Source organism: Falco peregrinus, chromosome 10 (genome assembly GCF_023634155.1).
Source record: "Falco peregrinus isolate bFalPer1 chromosome 10, bFalPer1.pri, whole genome shotgun sequence".
In the NCBI taxonomy this organism is placed as follows: domain Eukaryota; kingdom Metazoa; phylum Chordata; class Aves; order Falconiformes; family Falconidae; genus Falco; species Falco peregrinus.
The window spans coordinates 10240017-10264588 of record NC_073730.1 but is presented as its reverse complement, the minus strand read 5'-3'; the positions used below and the strand labels follow the sequence as shown (position 1 = coordinate 10264588).

Below are 24572 nucleotides of genomic sequence, written 5' to 3'. Positions count from 1 at the left end.
CTGTGTTAGACAGAGACATCTGTTTTGTTTAGACATGTGCTGTGAAAATATTTAGAAGTGATTTTCATAGGAAAAGGCTTTGAAGCAGTGAGAACTCATCTAATCTGGTTTAATTTTTCAAAGTCAGATTATTTGGAAGCACACTGCCATAGTTCAGTGATGCCTCCATAATTTTAAGTGATTTGGGATGTGCAAAGATTGATTAAAGTTAAAGAGCTGTTGTTTGTAAAGACAACATGAACATTACGTGTTTGAGGGAGCCATGTGTTCTTCATACATACTTGAGTTCCACTGCAAAGAAGAAACCATGGGTGCAAAGCAAGATGAATAATTAATTGTTACTCTCTATTTATCTGTGTTGATGATTTAGAGGTTTAAGTGCTTAATCTGGTCCCTGGACATCCTGACTTCGGCTCATTTGTTGGTTTGGATTTTTTTCTGGGACATCTTGATGATTTTGTTTTATTAAATAATGCATACAACTTTGATTACTTATAAACAGCTCATGAATTATTTGTACAGGGCTGCATATGATCATGGTAACTGAGAACTTGCTTGCGTATCTACAGTTCCGTAGTGGGTGGTGATATAGAGGACCCAGGGAGACCGAAAGCTGCCTGCAGACAGATGTGCACGCAAGGACAGACTGTCTGCATCAGGGTGGTTTTAACCACAGGAGGCTACTGAGCCTCTGCACATGAGCAGTGACATAAATGTGTCTGCATAGGCTGTCCTGCAAGGAAATATTTATCTCCAGGCTATCAGGTAAACACTGACCATTGTAAGGCAGAGGTATTTACTAACTGCTCTTAACATCCCTGAACAAGGCTAAAAAGGAAGTAAGAGATGTTATCAGTACGGTATTTGTTTTCATATCTAGCATGATTTTTTTTGACAGTGCCTCCTGTTTCTTCAGTTAGTAGCTGTCCTCAGTGAATTACTGGGAGGGTTACAGAGATGCTGTGTCCAAACTCTTTTCAGAATGGTCCAATTAAATGTTAAAAGGCAAAGGCCAAAGTTATATCAAGGGAAAAATCCCTGTTCCCTACCACATCCCTCTGTACTCGGTGGTCTCAGGCAAAAAGGGGGCAATGTCTTGAACTTATACTTACAAGCAGGTATAAGTAAGCCAATAGTTAGGTTCTGTGAGTCAAAGAGGGAGTAGCCAGAAGCACTTCCCTGAAGAACAGGAAGGTTTGCTTGTTTGTGCCTATTATCAATATAAGGCTGTTGGCAGGTCGTTTACCAGACAGGGAACGTCTGTTCTCCATTTAAAATGAAGTTGCTACCTACCTTTGGGATTTGTTAAGCATACCAATGGACATTACAGGTGTTGCTTCGGACCTTCTTTTAGAAAGGGACTATCATGTGCTACTGCATGGACTTTGTACTTCACCTTCTTGCAGTAAATATCTCATGAGTAAATAAAGAACAGTATCCTGGTCACTTACATCAAGGCGATGCTGCTGCCACACAATATTTGAATTGTTTTCCAGGTACTTCATTTGCCAGAGGAGATCAGTTATGTTACTATAGGATAACAGTGTAGTCTGTAGGATGCAACAGATTCATTTCACTGAGAGCTTTGGCCTCGCTATCTTAAAGGATTCTGAAATGAAGCCTCTGCGAGGCCCCAAGCTTGTTTCTGGCATATTGCATGAATTATTTTGTCTTATATCTGACAAACTTCTGTGAGTCTGAAGTCTTTTCCAGCTTCATCTCTGTACAACCTATTCTTCTTCTGACATTCTTGTTGGGACATCACTAGGAGATGATATTACTTTTCTTGATAATGTTGCACTGAATGCACTCAAAAATATCTTGATGGTAACACATCAACAGAAATAAATGCAGGAGATCTTTTTTTTTTGGGGGGGGGGGCTGTGTTTGCTATGGATTGGAGGAAGTTTGGAATAGATGTGAGGTAAAGTACAGTCAAGAAAAATGCCTACTTGTGGAAAGATTGTATGTAGGCCCTCAGAAGATATTATAACGTTGGGGTAGGTAGTAGCCTTTGCTTTTAGAATCCTGGTGCTACTGGACTTGAAGGCAGCCAAAAGGGCAGGATGAATATATGGAGTACTGTACTGTAAAGGAGGAAAAAGTTGTGGTTACCAAGCCGACCACCTGGCACTAGATGATATTCTTACATTCTGCTGTTCTCATATGCTGAATTTATAATGCTCTTAATACACCAGTGTTATGTCCTGATCCTCTAAGCTGCCATCAGAGAGTTCTCTCCAGTCTTTCAAATCAGTAAGTCCCAGTCTCTGGATTACTACTGCTGCTCTTTGTCCCTGCGCAAAGGAAATCAGTGCTGCCTCCCTGGCTCACTCTAAACCAGGTCTATTTGTCAACTTGTGTAAAGATTTGTGTAAGATTGGCAAAAATAGAGAGAAAAGTGGGAGTATGAGTATCTGATTTGGAGAAGAGATGAACAATGTATATCTACAAAGAAGTGTGGCACCTAAACTTCTAGCTTAGGGTCATAGGACATATAAAGACAGTGTAAAGCTACAATATCCTCACACTCTCCTGTAAGCCTTGCTTAAATGCTGTAAGACCAAAGCCTACCGCATTCAGTAGCAGATATCTCAACATGGAAGTTTGATTTGATTATTATTCACATTCCCACCCACCCCCCCCAGCAATTACTTTCTTCCTCTGAATGACTCTGATCTTCAAGACATTCTTTTTTCTTGTGATGGAATATTTCACTGACTCTGATTCACTCTTTCTATGCAGGCTTACTCATCTTTAAGATTTTATTTCCTGAGTCCAAAGCGAGTTACATCATTTTGAGAATGGGAAAAATGTCTACAAAACTTAGGTATGGGTACAGTTAAAGTGAGAGGAAAATGATAAAATATAATAATAGGGCTGACAAGATTTTCTTTTATTGCTTGAGTTACATTCTGCTTTTGTAGACCACAGGAAACCAGGGAAACACCTGTGTGGAATTTCCTAAATTAAAATATTCTGCTAACTATGAATATGGTTATTGTAGAGGATCTTGCTTTGAGGAGGAGTTGGACTAGCTCCCACAGATGGACTTAGATGTTGGTCCCCTCCAGCTTGCATGATTCCATTGCTCTGAATGCCCTTACGTGACATATGTAGTGTCAAAAGGGCTACTTATTCTTAACTTTAGAAATATAATACTTAAAAATCTTGTGTGTTTATCCATATTCAGCTTCACTACCCTTGTTTCCTGTAGACAGAAGCGTAGTCCAGGCTCTGGTGAGATTTAACATGATACCATGAGGAACAGTTATGTCCTGACCCACTGAAAACCTTTTCACATAACTTCTGTCCTGATTTGCTGGAGGTTTTCAGTTTCATCATGGGATGGTTGGTAACAGACCTGTCTCCTTCATCTCTCACCACCTGAACCTACCTGTGTAACACCTTGCTCTATTTCCTGCAGATCATGGTGGCTAATTGCTGCTTGAAATACCTTTCTGTTTAATTATTAGTCTCCTTTTCTTCTATTATTATTACAGGAAATTAAAAAAAAAAAGTGTCATTTGAGCCTATCAGTTTCAGTGTTTATTAGAATAACCCCATCATTTGATACAGAAACCTTTTTGTCCTTAGGTTGGCATCGTCTCATTGGACTCTGTCCAATAAAAGGACAGAGGAACTTTTTTTTTTGCAGCAGTAGCACAGCTGGCTATCACCACCTGCTTTTTACCATTTTCCAGAATTCCTGTAGCTTTGTGATGAGTGATTCATCTAACTTCTGAATGTACACAGAAGAAACTTGCAAATACTTCTTAGTATTCAACCTGTTCCTATGCATTGTTTTCCATTCTTTCTGGCGACTACTTGGTAGAGTGCGAGACGGAAAAAATGTGAGAGAATTTCCAAGATTACCACACTGGACAAGTTTAGTTAAAGCAAAGAGGATAAAAAGTCCCATGAAGTCTTTAAGTCCCGCTTGCTGGTGTAAACAGTTTCAAGCTGCTTCTTCTGACTTCTGCTTTTAGGTTTCTTTCTGGTTGCTGTTGACTGGCCTTACACTCCTTCATTCTCTATTTTTGTTTCCAAATGCTACTTTTTGGCTTAGGCAAGCTGTTATCTTCCACGTATGAACAATTTTTAGCTTTACTGTACTCTTGCTGTCCATCATACACTTCTCCAGCATTAGCTGGCCAAATCTGTGCTGTGCTGGAGGGCTGGTCTGGAGTGCCCAGACAAGCAGTGCTGCCCTGTTGCAGGATATCCACTTGCCGGTCATGTAGCTGAGCTTTGACTTTACGATGAAAACAAGTGATTTCTTTGAAATGCTTATGTCTTTTACGTGACCTAAAGAGATAAACTACTGATAATCCATCCTCAAGCAAAAGAGGCACTTAAAGGAAATAGAAACTAGTTTTGATGCGAGAGAAAATGGTGTTCATTTTACAAAAAAAAAAAAAGGGGGAGGGCGCTTTTGAGCAGTAGGGATAATATTTTGCAACACAAAAAATCTCAAATATCATACAGTCAGTTCATAACGGAGTGATGGTATCCATAATTAATTTTCTTTTTGATCTAACTTCTGCTATGAGCAAATGCTTTCTGGAATGAAATCCTGAAGCCACTGAGACTAAAATCTTGCTACTGTTTTTAGGGGTCTTGGTGTTGGACTGATTTAACTGAGCATTGGAGGCTTTTTGAGAGGTGTTTCTTTGGTTTGAACTTTCAGATGTTCCCAATGTTAGCTTTTATTCCTAATTAATATAGTGGTGTTTTTATTTTTGCAACCAATAAGGCATAATCAAGCCTGAATGGCATCAGATTTCTCAAAATACAGGAGGGTTTTTATATTTGAAAATGTCTGAAGCCTAATGCCAACCAAGGAATGCCACAAGTTAAGCTTTGGGCAACTATCTTCCACTTGAAAAAATTTTGTTGCATTTGTTCTGTGGGCAGCATAACAATAGGGATGTATTTAGCTCAGTGTTTCAGCTCATGCATGAACAGAGCCAGAGATCTGATTCTGGACAGCAAGTGACCAGAGCTTTCCTAAATTCTGTTTCAGCTCTTTCACTTCCTCAGTGTAAAATGTCTTCACAGAAATGTTCCTGCGAACTGCTAGTTGTGTCCAAAATTGCCCTGTCTGCTTCTAAAGTATCTGCAGAATACTTGAAATATTTCTGGGGATTTTTTGATATTTTTTTTTAGGGGTTCTCCTAGCTTCTGTAGAGGACCTTGTGGGATTTTTTCGTTTTTTACCATGACAGCAAAGAGGAGACATGGCAGGATGTCTTGAAATCCCTGTGGAGGCCATATAAGTGAAGTGTTGCCTGGTTTTATGAATTATATGGAGATTAAAATACAGTCCATTCGCTGCATCCATTGTGGTATGCCTTCTACCTCTTTGAAGAGATTACTACAGGTTTTTCCTTTGTTTCAACCTCCAGACATTTCCATGGGCACTGAGCTCCCAGCTTGTGTGACCTTAGCCACGTTACTAACTTCTCTGGCTATTTCACACAGCTGTTGTAAGTCACCACTAGTTATTGGAAGTCTCCTGTAAAAAAAGTTGCCAAATATAAGTTGTTCTTACAGTTACTATTTTCTCTATGGCATCCTCTAAATTTCTATGATTTGTCTTTACAGAAGAATATTAACAATATTTTATGATGAATGTTGTTAGCATTAACTATTGTGCTATATATAGTTATATAGACACGTATACTATAGAGTCACTGCAAGCAATTATATGTATATTTCCTCATCATAGCAAAGCACATTTCAATCTGAGACACACATACCTAGTAACTCTCCTTTTTCTTACAACTATTTTGTAATTAGAGCAATTAAGCTCATGCAGTTTATCAGAAACCAGATCCTTTTCATTCTGGGGCTTTCCATCTGAAATAAATTAACTGTTTTGTTTCTGTGAAATCAGGGGACTTTTAGTTCTCAGCCATGCTGACTGACACCTGGATTTAAAAAAAAGAGAGAGAGAAAAAAAAAATGCAGTACAGTAACTTTTGGGTGCTGGTGGTGATGCTTCCTGTCTCTGATGTTTGGCAGCGCAGGAAATGTGCTCATCACGCACTATGTGGGAAATGCGCACATTTCTGATTACCTACTCACATTTTTATGCAGTGGCACACTGATACACTGGACTAGTGCAGTGCTGCTTGTGTTATTAAGCAAAAAAAAAATGTGAGAATGGGGCCTGAGGTAGCAGGGTGTGAAGCAGAGTTTGCTGAGTGTTTTCACTGTCAACATGGAAATGTGATATGCGAGCACAATACAAGTTTAGCTTTTGAAATTGCAGACTTCAGTTTTAATTTAATCTTAATGGAAAAAATAGATGCTTTTTCCTTCTTATTGTTTCAATGTATGGCAAAAATTCTGTATCTTTCACTTTCAAAATAACAAATGGTTTGATTAAACACAGACAGCAAGCCAAAACTCTTGGTTTCTATTTTGAAAATATTTTCAGACACTTTTAAATAGGAAAAATATTACAGAGGCATTAAGTGGAGTTATGTTGGTAAAGACTCTTTTGTAGAATTACAAACAGTTTAAGTGTCTATTTTATACTTGGTGTTATAAATTACCTAGCTGAAATCAGTGCAGGCTCACATACAGCTTTCACTTTGACCAAAAAAATCCTCACAGAGATGGGTTCATCCAAAGATTGCCTTGTTCCTGGAAGCCACTCTGGCACAAGAAGGGTCTCTTCTGAAGCTCAGGAAAACAAGAAATACCAGGAGACTACCGTGGCTAGGCAGGGAACTCACGACAGAGTTCAGATTCAAAAAGCACCATACAGAGGGTGGAAGAACAGACAGGCTGCAAAGGAAGAATTTAAAAACATTGTCCAGGTGTGTAGGGATGCTGTTGGAAAGCATCCTTATAGGGGATGCAAAGGAGGAATTTAGAAACATTGTCCAGGTGTGTAGGGATATAGGGGAGCTATCAAGAAGATGAAATCAGGCTCTCCCAACAGTGCATGGTAGGAGGATGAGAGACAATGGGTGCAACTTGTCACAGGAGCAGTTCAGGAATATACAGAAAGTCTTTCTCCCCCTTAAGGGCAGCTGAGCAGTGGGGCAGGTTGCCTAGGGGGCTGGGCCATCTCCATCCTTGAAGGTACTTCCAGTCCAGACTGGATAAAGCTCTGAGTAACCTGGTCTAAGCTCATAGCTGATCCTGGTTAGAACTAGATCCTATCTAGAACTAATGAATGAAAGCCACACCACAGAAGTCTAATGCAGTTAGAGCCTTGCTCAGGGAATAATGGTAATTGTAGAAATTAATTCAGGTTTCCAGTTTGGCTTTTTTGAATGAGAACTGCATACCGAAAGCACATCATTCAAATTACCGTTTCCTCCACCTCCCTCTGAAAATACTTACCTAGTACACAGATGAGGTAGCAGAAGGTTACTTCAAGAAATGGGGAAACTGTAGATAGCTGTGTAGTCTCAATATAATATATAAAGATTTAAAAGCTAGATATTTTCTGTGATGTTCTCTTGGAACTAGCTCTGTTTGTGATGAACCAGGGAAGAAGAACAGTTTAGTTCCATTTCCTGTCATTTACTTTGAATCTCACCTGCTGTTGACTTTGAATTATCAGGTATGGAATGTCTGCAAAAGAAACACTTGAGTATCCTCATACTTTTCATACTGGCTCTTTTATATAGGAACATCACACTTTACAAGCTGTACCACAGGGACAAACCCCATCAGTCCTATTAGTCTACCTCCCTGCCTTTCTATATGACTTGCACCTGACATATCCCGATAGTACAGCTGAATCTTTGATTTCGCTGATCCTCAAGGATATTTCCTGCCAACCATGCTGTCTCCCTCAATCCATTCAACCTCTAAGACAAAGCCAGTCCTGTTGCTGATGGCAGTGAAACAAAATCTGCTGCAGTGCCTTAGGACTTTGCACACTCATCCCTGCAGAGCTTGGGCTGGCTGGGAAAGAGCTGATGTGCTGCCACTATTGAAATAGCTGCTGCTGCATGCATAGGAGCTGCAAAGGAAGCACTGAGGGAGGATGATGAAAGAAGGAGAAGGAGGGGGATCTGTGGGTCTGGAGACCCTCCAGATGCTTGAGGAAGATGAAGCCAAGCCTGGAAAATGCAAATGCTAGGAAGCTATGATTTAGTCTGGGGAAGGGTTTTGGCTGGGTAGCAGGGTGATTAGTGTCAGTTTAGTTTAATGACAAAGAAGCCTGTAATGAATAGCATCCAGAGAGTAGCAGTCAACAGCTCAATGACCAGGAAGGGATCAGTCATGACTGGTGTCCCTCTGGGGTCTGTGTTGGGACTAGGACTATTTAGTACCTTCATCAATGACAGATGGTGGGATCAATTACATCCTCACCAAGTTTGCAGATGATGCCAAGCTGAGTGTGTACTTGCCATGCCTGAGGGACAGGATGCCATTCAGAGGGGCCTGGGCAAGCTTGAGCAGTGGGCCCACATGAACCTCATGCAGTTCGACAAGGTGAAGTGCAAGGTCCTGCAGCTAGGTCAGGGCAACCCCTGGTATCAGTACTGGCTGGGGGATGAAGGTATTGAGAGCAGCCCTGCTGAGAAGGACTCTAGGGTACTGGTGAATAAAAAGCTGGACATGAGGTGGGAAAATGTGCTTGTAGCCCAGAGAGCCAACCGTACCCTGGGCTCCATCAAAAGGAATTTGGCCAGCAGGTCAAGGGAGGTGATTCTGCCCCTCTATTCTGTTCTGGAGAGACCCCACCTGGTGAACTGCATCCAACTCTGGGATCCCCAGTACAGGAAAGTGGATCCAGAAGATGGCCACAAAAATGGTCAGAGGGCTGGAGCATCTCTCCTGTGAGGACAGGCTGGGAGAGTTGATGTTGTTCAGTCTGGAGAAGAGAAGGCTCTGGAGAGACCTTATTATGGTCTTTCAGTACTTAAATGGGACTTATAAGAAAAATGAGGACAGAATTTTTAGCAGGGTCTGCAGTGATAAGACAAGGAGTAATGGTTTTAAACTAAAAAAGTAGAGGTTCAGACTAGATATAAAGAGAAGATTTTTTGCAATGAGGGTGGTGAAACACTGGGCCAGGTTGTCCAGAGAGGCTGTAGATGTCCCATCCCTGGAAGCATTCAAAGTCAGGTTGGATGGGGGCTCTGAGCAGTCTGATCTAGTCGAAGATGTCCCTGCTCATTGCAGGGGAGTTGAACTAGGTGTCCTTTAAAGGTCCCTTCCAACCCAAACCATTCTAGGATTCTATGAAATTTCTTTACTAGAATGGCTGCTACTTGTGAACTGCTCTGTGCGTTTGGGGAAATCCAGCTACCAGCAGTTAGCACACCGTTCCTGGGAAGAATGTGGGCAAGGCCATTATTAAAATGAAAGTCTACTATGTTTCTTTGAAATCTGAGCTCCTCTTTGATTGTATACTTTTTAGTTAAAACAAGTTCTCTGTAACAAACAGGTGGGTTTATATTTGACAAGACAAATCCTCCTGAGTGTATTCACCCACATTATAGTGACTGTGCTTGGTTCAGGTGTGCATCGTTCAGGATGCCAGTGTGGATGCTTAGCAAAGTCTTTGGTGCATGAGTTTGATTAAAAACAGCCTAATCCTTCACATACCACCTTCTTGCAGAGTGAGGAACGGAGCTTATGTAGGTGCCCATGGTTTTACTAAAATGCGTATCTGCCTCTTTGGGTCCCTACACGCGTCTGCTCTCTAAAGTGTGTGGGAAATGACTGTAACTCACATCTAAATTACAGGACGTAGAAAGATGGCCCTTCATCATTCAAAGCCACTGTACAGTTGTTCTTTAATTATCTACCTGGAAGTCTACAGACCTTGGCTGATACAAGTGCTGAATATAATCTCTGTTCAAAAGAGGAGCTGTCACACCCTTAGAATGGATTTTCCTAATATGTGTCATTATTAAAACACAAAGTTACTACCATGTCCCACCAGTTCCCCACCGGCGGTGAAAACTAATTATTTCTTGTTTCTGTGACTTCCATAGAGGACTAAAGCTGCCGTTTCTGCAGTGTGGTTATACACTGGCAGGTCTGGAATTCCCCATCTGCTGTGTGCTGTAAGTGTCAGTACTGCAGTACTGTAAACCAGGTGAGTTTTAATACATATGACCATTTCCTTTTAACTTTGAAATTAATTTGAACACATGAAAATTCAGTGTGCAAACCAAGATAACCACATCTGGAGGGAAGGTTTCATATAAGCAGCAGGAAACAGAACCTGCTGAGTTTCAAGACGATAGCAGTTTTGCTGTTAACTGCTGAGTTTTTTAATGCTGGTCTGAGTTACTCTGAAAGCAGACTTTTCATCTTTTCAGTCTTAAGAGTGTAAGATACTTGTAGAAACACATGTAGATATGTACGTGTATATATAACTTTGTTATCTCTAATATCCCTTTCCATGAAAGAGCAGAATGATTCTTTTCTTTCCATACATGATATATAACATCAGAATGTTTGCAGCAGATCTGATGAAAACATAGCTGCTAGGAAACATTTGTAGTTCTTTACCTATGTTTAGTATTAGTATTACTTAAAAACAGTTTTGCAACTTCCAAGTCTTCTCAAACACAGTTTATTCTTGTTTTTCATTTAAACTTTGGCTGTCATGTTTAACACTCAAGTGATGTATTGAAACATGTTGTGCTCAGTGCAGACAGAAGCACCAAACCTAATATTGGTATTACAAATAGAAAATAAAATAGTAATATAACAGATTGTTATTCTGCATAGAAACACAGGTGTAATTTTCTTAGAATTGTGTAGAATCTGATTACACTCTTCAGTTTTACCATACATTCAGTTAATGTAGGAATATCCATAGCAAGTGAAGGAAATGGAAGGTGACTTAGATCTTGAAGTATGACTTTCTCATTTTTTCATGTTTGTTAATGCTCTTGAAATGCTAACCCTTGCTATATTTGTTTTTCTGAAAACTGCAGGATAGCCCACTCCAACTATTTACTCCAACTATTTACAACCATCACCTCTGCTGCTCCTTCCTCCTCACGCTTCCCTTGCCCCAGCATGGGGTCCCTCCCGTGGAAGACAGTTCTCCACAAACCTAACATGAGTCCTTCCCATGGGCTGCGGTTCCTCACGTGCCGCTCCAGTGTGGGTCCCTCCCATGGGGTCCCAAGCGCTGCCAGCCAACCTGCCCCAGCACGGGCTGCCCACTGGTCACGGCTCCTTCGGGCACCCCCTGCCCCGGCAGGGCTGCAGGTGCCGTCTGCTCCTCTGGGCTCCACGGGCTGGTGGCACAGCCTGCCTCACCACGGGCTTCCCATGGGCTGCAGGGGAATCTCTGCTCTCACCTGGAGCTGCTCCTGCCTCCTCCTGCCCTGCCCTGCCCTGGGGGGCTGCAGGGCTGTGGCTCTCACATAGTCTCACTCCTCTCTTGCTGGTGCAGATTTTTAATTTTTTTTTTTTATTTCCTTCTTAACATGCTATGCAAGAGGCACACCATCGCTGATTACTTGGCCCTGGCCAGCAGTGGGTCTGTCTCAGAGCTGGCTGGCATCAGCTCCATTGGGCATGGGCAAAGCTTCTGGCATCTTCCCACAGATGCCACCTCTGTAGCCCCCATGCTACCAAAACCTTGCCATGCAAACCCATTACAGACCAAAATAAGTAAAGACAACAATTCAGGAAATAAGAATGCTAACTGCTGAGCTGAATAATATAAATAACAGTATTCACCTGCACTAGAAGGACACAGATATAGTGGATTATTGATCAAATTTATCCTGTCATTGGAAAATGGCAGGTATTTTCCTACTTTATGTAGTACTTCCTCTAGTGAATTGCCGCGTCATGCACTTATTTTTCAGCTGATTATTGGTTATGAATAATTTTTTTTAATTGATTCTCATGGGAAAACTTTTCCCATTGTAATGATTTTGCTTGGTTACATTTTGCTTAGGATCTTGAATGGGGCAGATTCTTCCTCACAAAAACAAACACTGCTGCTCTGAAAATTACAAAGTAAGGATGTCTTATTACTGCTGGGGGGGGGGGCGGAATATGTAAAATGACATTGTTGGACATGGCTGCTGTAACTTTGGCCATCAAGGATGGTATAAGGAGAATATACTAAACGGAAAGCTACAGTGAGCCTTGATTAAAGGTTAATGCATCCTTACTGTACGCTCATGTTTCATGCAAATCAACCTCCAAAGTCAGGTCATAATAGAAGAGAGAGACCTACCAACATTTACTTGCGTCGTTTGAAGTTCAGAATACTCTTTGCATACTGTTCTCTTTTTTTAACTTGTTTCAGTTTCCTATTGTAGTGAGATTTGTTTTTTACAAGCCAACCTCTTGGATTCCTCTTACGTCCATTGAATAACCAGCACCACTTTCACTTGTCATCTGGTTTAGTCTCACTGTGTGTTGCTATGGAACACTCCAAATATTAGGGAGCTGCAGTACAACAGAGCCCAAGGCTGCATGTGGTTTCCAGTCACAGAGCAGAACAACTGGAAAAATATGATCTCCGAACCCAAGAGACTATCACCGACCTCAAAACATTACAACACACGGAATTTATGTTTTACAAAGCTTACGGTTGTATTATCAAGTGAGGATGCTGTTTACCTGATCTATCAGTTGACAGGCTCTGTTCGAGACCAGACACGTTTTCAGACTATTCTGCTATTTCTGTAAATGTCATTTTAGTGAATTTTGCTTTCCTGCTTTCACTGGCTCACACTCACACCTGTTTCCTTTTTGCCTAACTTTTATTATACTTTGTGTTCATAAAGAAGTGAGAGCACTTGCAATCTAAAAGAATCTGTTTAAGGATTTCTTCTCTGAAGACAGCCACAAGACAACTGAGTACTGTATCTGCTTTGTGCATTTTCAAGAAATGAAGTGAGGGCTAATGCTAAGACAAACAAGCAAATAACCTAATTATCTAAAAAAAATATGTATGTATCACCCTGGACCTGTAATTTATCTGGATTTTTTTCCCCCTTATGGTCATTAAGTCTTGCTTTTCATCTTTCATTCTTTGTGTGAAGCATCTCTGTCAGTGCCAGAGCGACTGTTCAGCTCAGCCTTTTTATTGTGTTATTACTGCATGTGAACTTCAAGGTGGCAGGATGCAGGCCTGTGCCTGGGGTCACGGTAGCAGGTGACTGGAACAAAGGAGGTAAGAAAGAAAGAAAGAATAAAGGAATAAAAAGGGTGAGAGGGCACTTTTCCCATACAACCTGCAGCTGTGCTGTGGAATGAGTCCGAGCCCTGTACTTTCTCAGGTCAGTAGGCTTTAGTGAGATGAGGAAGAAGCTGTTGCATTCATTTTCTCCCTAAACTTGATAGCAGAGTTTAGCTTGACATTTCCTTGTGTTCACAGAAGCTTTCCATGAAAATAACAAAGCCAGGCCAGTACTGTCCCAAAGCAGAACTTGCCAAGGGTATTGAAAGCGAGGTTGTAGAAACAAATGACTCCATTTTAAACTTCTCTGTCTTCTGAGGGTGGTTTGTTACCACACATGTGCTCGAGGAATGATACAGAAAACCCAGCCTTGCACAAACCTATTTGTCCTAGATAATACCGAAGCTGTAAGGCACTCCTCTCTCCTTTTTTATGTGATCTGAAGCATGGTGCTTGATTCTTAAAACACCTGAAGCCCTTGTGGCCACCAGTGCCTCTGTAGCTGCTATCCCTGGGGGCTGGCAAAAGGAAACCGCTTCAGAACGAGTGGTTTTCCGCTGTCTATGCAATGTTTATCAGCCTTTGTCAGAAGGTAACAGATTCCTTTTCACTGTTACAATAGCCAGCAGGATGCGGTAGGCAGGAGCTTACCTGAGCTTTAGGACAAACCCAAGCCGTGATTCTTTGCAGTAAACTTGGAAATCTGTCAGTTACACAAAGCACCTGCATAGCACTATCTTGCTGATTCACATTTTCCTTCTCTACTTCCTTCTATATAAATGAGCCCAACTGCCCTTGTATCTCTGTTTATTAAGCCAGCTTATTAAATTTAATTAGCCAGCTTATTGCAGAATATTTTTAGCAGGGGAGGCAGGTGATAGGAAGTTTTATGGAGCATTCACAGAACTGCAGGATGCTCTATAATTACAAGTAAGCGACTGTTACGAGCTCACCTCAACAGTGAAAAGCACTGAACTTTCTTTCAAAAGCAGATAAAAGGAAGTCACTTGGCCATGAGCTCTAAGAAGTCTGTGCTGCTGCTAGAGTAACATTAGGAAGTTTATTCATAATTCTTAGTAAACAGACTTGGAATTTTTCATTATACATTTTCATTAGAAAATTCTAATTTAAAAACATTACTTCATAGAATTGCACCTATATTAATGAGAAAATTCTCTCAATGTAATTTTTTAAGTTGAGAGAAATTTTCTGGTTCATTATCAAAGATGCAGCTCAGTCAATGGCCTCTCACTCCAGACTCACCACAGACCTCTGCAAGGTTTCTCCTCATGCTCCTGCTCTGCTTGATGCTTTTAATTTTCTAGCTGTTTCCTATCAGTTGTTCTGGGAAAAGCCTCTCGTGTCTTTTTTTTTTTTTTTTATTCCATTAACAATGCAGATATGTACATTACAAGCAGACATCCCCCTTCTCATGTGTGGATTTCCCTGTTTGCGTACACCCGTTGTTGGAGTTGTGGGTGCCCCAGCTTTACATGTATGCCTGCTCCTCCCTACACCTCCATGTGCTGGTGAAAAAACCACCAAGGTCACACACAGACACCCAAGTGCAGGTCTCTGCTGCTGCACCCTGTGCTGTCGCTGCCACAGCTGAGGGCAGGCTGCTTCCGACGCCCACGGGGAGGATGCTCTGCCTGGCCTTGGCAGAGGTGACTCTGTCAGTGGAGGGATGTTGGTGTCAACTAGGTTTTGACTGCTGCTGTTTGCACTCAAAGATCTCTTTCCTCCAAGTCACAAATTTTAATGCTGTTTTTTTCAGGATGATGACTTCTTTGTTTCAAAAATCTGGTTCTAATTCCCGAGTTCCTGTTGAACCTGGCTGATGGTAGTGGGTTTTCTCTTTAATGTAGTCAATTTTGGGCAAATACCATGCAAACATTTTTGTTTTAACATGCTATCCAGAATGTTTTCCAAGGGTGGGCCATGCAGACACCCCAGGAAAGAACACTGAATAATATCACGTTTGTCCTTGAGTAGAATGAGAAAGTACTTGAAAGCTATTTTGCAGAGAAGGCAGAATGGCACCCTCAGAGACCTGCTACGTTAATAAACTTTCCTGATTACAGAGGATAAGTTCACTAAGTACTTGTGCACAGTAAAGAATTTCAGAAGCCAGTGCAGAGATAACATGCTTTTTTGTTAAACTCCTTGCCACACTGGTACGGCCATGTAGTTTTAGCTCAAAGCACGAGCACAAGAAAGCTGCAAACATCTGTGAGAGAAGAGGTAAATTTACTGTTTGACTGCCTCTATTGTCACAAAACCTGGGACACAGGCTGTGGTCCAGCACTATCAGGCATAGTGGTAACCACTGCTGTTAGCACACTTGCATAAGTAAAGGTGGATGTATGAACTTCTTGTGATCTTCCTCCATCATGGTCATGGGTAGTCCTGGGTCCTCAGGGTCTGGGAATAACAGGAGTTATTTTCAGCACTGGGTAGCTGGAGGAGAGGCGGAAAGTACTGGCTAGCCATAAACAGTTCATGTAATTTATTTAACATAGAGTTCTGGTTAGCTGTTGACAATTTGATGTATATTTTACGTAACAGAGAAAGGAAAACTTTTTTGTTTGTTTGTTCTTAAGGAGAACTTAGTGAAATATTCAGGGAAACATAGCAAAGAGGTTTGGACATTATGTCTGGGCATATTGTTCTTAAATGTCAATACATACCAATCTACATTTGCAATGCAAAAAAGGTAGCTTGTGAATTCCTGGAACAACTGCTGACATGGTAATGTGGGATGCTCCTAGTGTGATACTACAGGTTTAAAATAATAAAACAAACCAAGCAAAGAAAGAAACAAACAAAAAACCCAAACAAATATCAAAATGCTAGATAATCTTTGGGTCTTGGACCTGCAAATGTTGAACCCAGCTGCTTTTTGGTTGAGTTTCTCCCTAAATTGCATTATCTTTGACGTTTTGTGAAGAAACAAGTATCCAGAAGTGGAGGTTCTTGCCCAAACAGGGTTGTAGATTGTGGACATAGTGCTAGTCTCAAACTGGCTGTGCTTTGTGGGTCCCCTTGTCACACGTGAAGCTGCAATATCAGATCAGATCCCATCCTGTTTTCAAAAAGATTTTGTTAAATGCTTTGCGTAGCCCTAAAATTTATTGACTCTTTGGAATGTTTTTTTACATTAAACATTAACAAAACTAAAAGGACCTGAGCCTACTTACAGAAATCTGCAGATAGATGCTTGCCAACCTTTGCAAAACGTCATCATATGATATTTGACTTTGTCTAGTTACAGTTGTTAGCAGAAGTGTTGAAGGACGTTACTTGTCCCTTGTAAGATGAGGGTTTGATCCTAACTGGCACTTTTTAGCATGGAATAGCCTCTGAAATCTGGTAATGTGCTCTCTAACATGTGAATTTTATTCCTCCTTTATACTTCTGCTTTTTTTTTTTTTTTTTTTTGCTTTGTCATAGAGTTGTCTGCTGTTCCTGTTGCTTCTCCTTTGACCTACAGAAGTTGAGTTCACTCTCCTATCAGTTCACTAGAGGCATCCAGGCACCTGACTAATTGTCAAAGCAGATTCAAAGGCACTTGTAATTGGTGAAAATATGGAGACATTAAAGAGGAAAGCACATCAGCTTGCCACCTTGAAACAATGACAGGAATTTGAACTTGTGTATTTCAAATTCACATACATTTTGTCTGGTTTTATTTGGCTTATAAGTACTATGCTATGGATAAAGTTTCATTGTATCAGATAGACACAATTTAAGTTCTGAAGTACGCACTGAATGTATGATACTAAAGTATTAGATAGGTAGATATGCAGCTCAGTGTTTCAATGGATCTTAATCTGTATGTTGGTCACATCAGCAGTATTTACTGCTACAGTGGTGAGAACGGTAAGCAACTGAACAGGAGAAGGAAGCAGATGAAATGTTAGGGACAAAAATAGCTGAGAAGTCATGTCAGAGTGATTGGAAGATAGAGCATGGGGGTTTTTTTTTGGTGTTAAAGGATGTAAAAAACGAAGGCAGTTTCCCACCACCGAAAAGTGGTGATCTGTTTAAACAAGTTTCGTTGCCAGCCATGTCAGGGGTCTTGTGGTTATGGGATGACACTTAAGCACACCGGGTCTAATTTGTGGCTCTGCTATGGATTTCCTGTGTGAGTTAGAGCAAAACAGTCTTTCTGGGTTCATATGTCACCCAGGCATGGGTGTCTGCTCCTCTTGAGATATAGTCGGGTATCTGCAAGTCTGGGCAGCACTGGCAAGTATGACACAGGACCTGTGGGAGCCCTGTGGTCTTCTGAGGTGATGAATGAAGATCAGGTGACACATCAGGGGATGTCAGATGGCATTATATCACTGTGTGTGGTCAACTGAGTTGAGTCATCTATCTTTTTTGACACCTGTAAAATGAAGGAAGGAGGGGTTGCTTCTTGCTCCATTTAATTTCTGTCCTCACTGAGATTGTAAAATTAGCTTTCCAGAGGCTCTATATGATATAAAGAGACTGTGTGACCATAACATTCCAGCACTTTTCCTGAGCGTTCACAAAAATAATTCCGTTGCTTAAGTAATAGCAGACAGACAAAACAAGCCTGCCAACCCTGTTACTGAGGTTTGAAAGACAGAATAGTAAGGTTACGTCTGAGAAAAATTGAATGTAGAGTAGTAGGGTGTGAACATGGGCTGTCACTTTATTCACTTAAAGGGGAGATTTTTTTGTTTAAGTTCTTTAATAAGTAACAATTTAAGCTTTATTAGTAGCATGAAAGGAAATCCATTTTACTTTTTCTTCTAATTTAGTCACCATTTCCATCCCTGGTCAGTACAATGAGAAGTTTTGTCCTGTTTCCATCCGCTTTAGACACTGGAAGGCACCAGTGCTGTGCTCTGCCTTTCACCATCATTGAATGCCTCTTCTGCGAACCACGGAGAAACCTTCCCACCTTCAGTCTGGGCTATGGTGAGCAAATGGAGCCCTAGATCTTGTAAAGGATCTGCAAGGAAGGCAGAACCTATCATCATTCAAACACATGCACAAAAATGCAGAAAGTGCACCTGCTTTAGCCACTGTAAGTAAGTGGCAAGAACTGAAGTAAAAAAAAAGCATTTCTACAGGATTTAGCAAATGTGCTGTAGGTAGTAGAACAACATAGATCCAAGAATAAGGAGAAAACGCAGAATGAACCTTGGAACAGTTTCATGTCAGTAAAGACTAATTTTGAGTTTTATTATCAGAATGTCAGGATTTCTGTATTTCATGTAGTCCTGAGCTGAGTGCTGGTCTTTACAGGGGAGTTTTGTTCAGTTTAGGTGTCCAGCATGGGACAGGAAGGGTGAACTGAAAAGGTTATTACTCCAACTTAATGGGGATCTGAAGTGAATTGGTAAGTTTTATGAAGCTGTCAAAGGTACTTGGCCTGGGTTTGATTGGGTTTTTTTAGGTGGTTTGTTCATAGCCAAAGCGCATGGATTTTTGGCAGCTTCAGGCAGACTGACCCTGCACCACAATTAACAATGGATAAGCTTATCTTTCTTTTGGGGAACACCTTTTAAAATGTGGGTTTTCTTTTTGCTTTATTGCTCCTTAGACAATTAAAACCAGAAAAGTATATTTTTCCTTGTTTCCTTTTCTACAGCTTTATGTATGTATATAACAGGACTGCATTTACTGTCCTCCTTATTTACACTTCACTGAAGAGGTGAGTGTAAGACTATGCTTCCCCCATACTCTTACAATGTCCCATCATTAAAATAGAGTATCAGATAGGTCCTGAATGTCTTCTTGCCTACGCAGCTTTTTTTTTTTTCTTGTTTTAATCTCACCATGAGATTACAAATATCGAGAGAAATGAGTAACACAAGTCCCGACTGATTAGTCAATCTTTTAAAACGGAAGCAGAAGACTTCCACCCAGAACCACACTACAGAGGAGACCAAACATAAAAAAAGGAAATTGAGGACAAGTAGTCTGAAAAACTGCGTTCGAGACGTATGTCCCACGTAACCACATGCTCTTGCCAGACAGACCCAAATCTGGTCTTACGCACTGTCTCCTCAATATGAATAAATTAATATATTTAATAGATCCTCATTACATCTTTTGGGACTGCTTTTTCCAATCACACTATATGTAATTTTCTAAAAAGAAAAGCATATTCTTCTGTTTACTTATAGTGTGATGGGTTGTAGTTCGTGCTGGGTATTATCAATCAGACTGTGTATTTTCAGTATGTGTAATCCAGTTTTAATGAAAATACTATTCCCTGACCTTAACAAATATTACCACAGTTAATCCTGAGAAAAAATACTCTGATGTATGTTAAAGACCTGGTCAAATGAATTGTCAAATGAATTTTTAACTCAGTTATTCTAGCATTTGGATCTAAGGATGACATAAATTTTAAGCCTGACATTGAAAGAAACATTTTCAATATATTTAAATGACATTTTTTTAAAATGCATCCACTGTTTTTATTATTGTATTAGAAGCCCGAGATAAATCATGTAATCTTGATTTATGAACGCGAAAGGTAGCATATAAAAGAAGACATAACTGATCAGTTCTTAGTTTAAACTTTTATAATTCCCATTTAAAATTATTTGTACGTGACATTTAATTTTGCAGTGAGATGTAATGAGATAAGATACATTTTGAGATACCATACAAATCAACAATTTCAAGGAAAAGAGAAATAGGAGAAACTGCATACACTGCAGTACCAGTTCTTGGACTTGAAAGTTAATGCCTCCCTCCTAAGATTCTCCTGTCTCCCTCCCCACAGAAATATTGTAAGGTTAAAAACTAGATTTTCAGAAAGTTTAAAAACTAGATTTTCACCAAGTCACCAAAGCCTTGGGTTTTCTGTCCTTTCTCCCTAGTATAATATCTGCCATGTACCAAACTTCTGTGCTACCTAGGGAAGGGTAATAAAGCATTTCCTTCGTGCACAGCTGCACATGCAGGCTTGCAGAAGCACCCGTGAGCACTTACCTCTGGTAACACAAATGTCTAAGAAAAGAGAAAAGTTGGTTGGGATACTCAACTGATATGTGTTTTAATCTTACTAATATGTCTATAGACACTATTAAGTTTACTAACTTTTGCCTTGGACAAGATTACACAAAAGCTTAAAGAGAATGTCAACCAGTCATTGTAGCTGTTTGTTTGGGTTTTGTTTTTTTTAATTAGGCATGATGGGGACGAGGCTGTCCTGGTTAATAGAGCTATGACTCCATTTGTAAGCGAACTTGAAATTATGTATAAGCATTCATATGCATTCCCTTCCATATTAAATGCACCCTAACCTGGCTTTATACAGTTGTATTTAAAACCCATAGTTTAATTTCTCACCTCAGATAATAAGGGAAAGAGAGATTTTATCTCTAACAAATGAAATATCTTGGTAATATGACTTTGTTTTGTTCCTTCAGTTGTTCAGCTCTCAGGCCTCCAACTGACATCACTGGGATCTGCAAAACTGTAACTCTAGAAATGCTCCTTAATCAAGTTCATTAATCATTAGTGCCATTGCCAAGTTCTTACAAATCCTGCTGACAATGAAACAACATAACTGCCAGAAGCTTAAGACTGTTTCTAGCTGTGAATAGCAACTAGTGTGTATCGTAGAATAAATGTTAACAGCCAGGGTGTTCTGCCTTTTCTCTTTTTGAGCATTATTTGATTAATGTTCATCTGCTCAGCTTGCATTCAAAAAGATTTACTGATGGGAAAAGACGTAACAGGCACAATCCTACAGTTTCATGTACCCCATGAATAGCAATAAAATAATTGATTCTGCTGATTCTGAAGTCCATGCGAGTAGTTACAAGGTTTGTAAGTTTTATAGTAGGCCCTACAGTAATTCTAGATGTTAGATCACAGAGGTAATGATAAGATTGTAAAAGGCTTAAAAAATACTTGCAAAAGAAATTAATACAATAGATTCAGAGGTTTTAAACCTCCTAAAGACCTTGATGATCTAGTTTGATCTGCTGCAAAATAAGGGCTTTAGAATCGTGTGCGAGTAAAACATTCTTTAGAATGCTATCCGGTTTCGATTTAAAGTCTCCGTGTAAGTCTAACATGTCTTAGCGTGGTGTTGGCATTAAACAGCATGTCTCGTTATAGTTGGGACTTGTCTTGCTTTTGTATTTTTATTTCGATTACAGGCTGTGATGAAGTCATTTGTTGATTTGTTCCTTGACAAATTAATCAGGTTAAATTTCTTTGTTCTTTTACTAGTAAGGAGACTGCTTGACCCCAGCCCTCATTCTTTTTATATGCCCCTTACATTTTGAAATGGTAGTTTTAAAATACGGAAATCAAAATTAGGTATGAGGGCGTATTTATGGTCTACTTTGTATGCGACGACATTAATACCTCTCTATGAATAATCAAAATACAAAACTGAACTTCCTAATCACATTTTTAATGCAGAAAAATATGCACATGTGTGTAGATAATATATTTTTTTAATATAATACAGATTTTTGTGTTACGGTCTCTTGGTATCCTCTCACTATGGGTAATGTGTAAGCAGTGCCTGAATTAGAAAAAAATGCAGTTTTGTACATGAAGGGCAGGAATACCTTTCCATTTTTTAATTCTGCAGACCTCTTTTCAAAGGAAACTGCAGTTCAAATACCTGCAGCGCATGCGTACGCTGGTCGCTGTTTGGAGACGGTCCCATTCGTTTTTCAGTATTTGGAGATTCTACAGGGCAGCGTGTGTTTTTCAAAAACATTTTTAACAAACTGAAAATGCCTTATTGATATTTTTTCAAAAAGGACACTTTTTCTTATATGCCGAAGTTGAAAAGAAGACTCCTCAGTTTTCCCTAGTCCTTTAAATAAGAAATCTCTTGTCCTGATTTTTAAGGCACATAGTGCAGGCTTTTGTTAGTTTGTGATGGGGGATCACATAAATGTTGTCATTCCTTGATGATAAAAGTGTCATAAAATCTTGTGGAATATGAAGTCGTGGAAGGACAGCTATGATCAGAAATGATCGCATGCATTTTGAACCATTCCCCATCTGAAGAACCAGAGAATGTGAGGAGCTGCCTAAATATAGGCACTGTAGGTACCCTAAAATATTGAAGGTATAGGGCTGTCAGCTATGGCACTGAGCCTGCAGCGCTCTGCCCTTCTGAAATAGCAGGGGCAGGTAGGATCCCATTCAGCATGTAAAATAGCACCAAATGTTTATATTTAAAAATTTAGATCTCTCCCCGGATTTTTTGGTCATCAAAATAGGGGGTGATGGTCACTGTATTTTTAATCTAAGATTGAGCCTTGAGATCAGTACTCTGGGTCTTTACTGTTATTATTCTACAGTTCTGGCTGAATCTGAGCACTCGATACTGTTCCTGTTTGGAAGCCTTTGCCCAGTGGTATCTGAAGACTGAACAGGCTCTTTTATCAGAGCAGAAAAGCAGATCAAATTCTCTGTATATATAAAGCCTTGCTGTCCCCTGCTGGTAACTAATGTAAACTCTAATTTTTTGAAACACCTTTTTACAGTCTCCTCTGAGCCCGCATTCCTGCAAGCTGCTGTTCTTTTTGTCCCTTGGATCCTCGGTAAAGTGTTTGTGTTTGTCTGTTTTTTGCGCCTGTGCTTGAGTGATCTGGGTCGTTAAGGCAGAGTCCTCAAAGCCAGTGGTTCCACCAGTGCCTGCTTCTGTGTGTAACTGGGTAAACAGGACTGAACCCAGGTTCTACTCCTGGATGATCTATTCTTGATAAAGAGCGAAATTACCAAATTTGTGTCACCGGGAAATGAAGTCTAGTTATGTTGCCTTCTGCCTGCCTGAGCACCTTGCACAGTAACCCTGTTAGCTCTCAGCCGACTGACGCAGCCAGACGGAGCTGTGGTCCTCCTGGCTGTGTGAAGCGGGTGACTGGGCAGAGGCTGGTTCTGTTCACCGCTGACAAACAGCGCCCGGTGCCCCTGAACCGCCCAGTGCCCCTGAACCACGCGCCGCTTCTGCTCTTCCGTGTCTCGCCAGAGGTCTGTGGGCAGTGGGAGGGAGAAAGCATGAAACGTAAGGGTTGTGGGTGTAAGAAACGGAGTCTTACATAAGGGTGAGGTGGTAGGTGGCAGCAGGGCAAGACTTTGTGGTGTTGAGAGTAGCAGAAAAGTTTCCGTAGGGAAAGCGGGCTTCACTGGTTCCAGTGTTCTCACCACAACTTGTTAAAAAGATGCCATTGCAAATGCCATAGCTAGACTTTTACTTCTCAGTCTAAGAAGGGGATGTCTTTGAGCAGGAAAGGGGATTGTGTACCAGGCAGGGTCAGGGTGGGCAATTCAGGAGTGTCAAGGAGGGGAACCCAGCGGGCTGACTTGGGCAGGTATGTTGGCAGATGCTTTCTGTGCAAGTCACTGCCACCTTTCTGTTTTATGAGGCAGCCCTTAAACCCTGCGGCTATGGAAATATCACATCTATACATCTATATATAGATGAAGAGGCTCAGCTGTGGGCCAGAGTGCTACCTCCATTCTCCCACAAGTCAGACAAACCAAAAAAAGCATCTAAGGCCATCAAGTCCACCCCCACGCTGAGTAGCATTTACCCTTTTGTGGGTAGAAGGGGCAGGCAGCGGATCACATCATCGGAACTTCAAAGACCAAAATACCCCAAATTAAGAAAAAAGGGGGGCGGAAGTGGGGACAAATGGTCTGGGGTAAAAAAAAAAAAAAAAAAAAAAAAGTTAGTAGGAACTTCACTGTAGAAGAACTGAAACTACTGCTTTTATAGAAGAACCCACACCAGTCAGACAGACACCCCTTAGTTGCAAGATAAGCAGTATCTGGAGTGAGGGGGACTGGAGATATGTGTACTGTGCTCTGCATGCACTTCATATGTCCCAACTTAGTCTGTAAATCACTGGTTATTTGAGACAGAGAGGGGAAACGTGGTGGTGATGAACAAAATAAATTATTTTTTCTTTCCTCTCCAACCTTGTCCTGAGAAAATTTCCTGAACACCTTTTTGGAACATACACTTTTCTTTAGAAAATCTGGGGGTTTGCTCAGAAGTTTCTATCAAAAAGCTTTTGTTGACAAATCCTGCCCAGGTTTAATCACCTGACATGCAGAAACAGGGGGTTGCAGGCCATTCGTTTTTATATTGATTGCAAGTTCTGAACTTGAAAGGATCCTGCATACAAAGCTGAGGAATGAGGTACAAGTAAGTTGAGAGCAAAAATGTTCAGTTACAGGTGCACCTGCTGAAAGCCTTCTCCAGCTTTGTGTGCGACCTTTCCATGCTCCATTTTGCCAATGGTTTGTGTATGGCACTTTACAGCTTCCTTATCCAGTCCACTGGGGCAGCATTCAGCCTTTATTGTAGCAGAAAGAAAAAAAAGAAAAAAAGCACAAGGAAGTATGTATACAGGGGGTCTGTCGGAGTTTGAAGACTCTCACTGAGCCT

At 40.7% G+C, this 24572-nt stretch overlaps 1 long non-coding RNA gene across 1 annotated transcript in view; it reads left to right on the top strand.

Moving 5' to 3' along the window:
• Positions 1–630: 630 nt before the first annotated feature.
• LOC129785273 (uncharacterized) overlaps positions 631–24572 on the top strand; it is a 52709-nt gene continuing 28767 nt past the window's right edge. Inside the window, exons 1-2 of the long non-coding RNA XR_008749061.1 lie at positions 631–765; positions 9978–10081. This is a non-coding gene — a long non-coding RNA (uncharacterized LOC129785273). The remainder of the gene's footprint in view (positions 766–9977; positions 10082–24572) is intronic.